The sequence below is a fragment of the Aptenodytes forsteri genome, unplaced genomic scaffold (genome assembly GCF_000699145.1).
Source record: "Aptenodytes forsteri isolate BGI_AS27 unplaced genomic scaffold, ASM69914v1 Scaffold398, whole genome shotgun sequence".
In the NCBI taxonomy this organism is placed as follows: Eukaryota; Metazoa; Chordata; class Aves; order Sphenisciformes; family Spheniscidae; genus Aptenodytes; species Aptenodytes forsteri.
This window is the reverse complement of record NW_008794545.1, coordinates 1206896-1207184: the sequence shown is the minus strand read 5'-3', so window position 1 is coordinate 1207184 and position 289 is coordinate 1206896.

Below are 289 nucleotides of genomic sequence, written 5' to 3'. Positions count from 1 at the left end.
AAGATATTAAACAGAACTGGCCCCCATACTGAGCCCTGGGGAACACCACTTGTGACCGGCCGCCAACTGGATTTAACTCCATTCACCACAATTCTTTGAGCCTGGACAGCCAGCCAATTTTTTTACCCACCAAAGAGCACGCCCATCCAAGCCATGAGCAGCCAGTTTCTCCAGGAGAATGCTGTGGAAAACAGTGTCAAAGGCTTTACAAAAGTCCAGGTAAACAACACCCACAGCCTTTCCCTCATCCACTAAGCAGGTCACCTGGTCATAGAAGGAGATCAGGTTA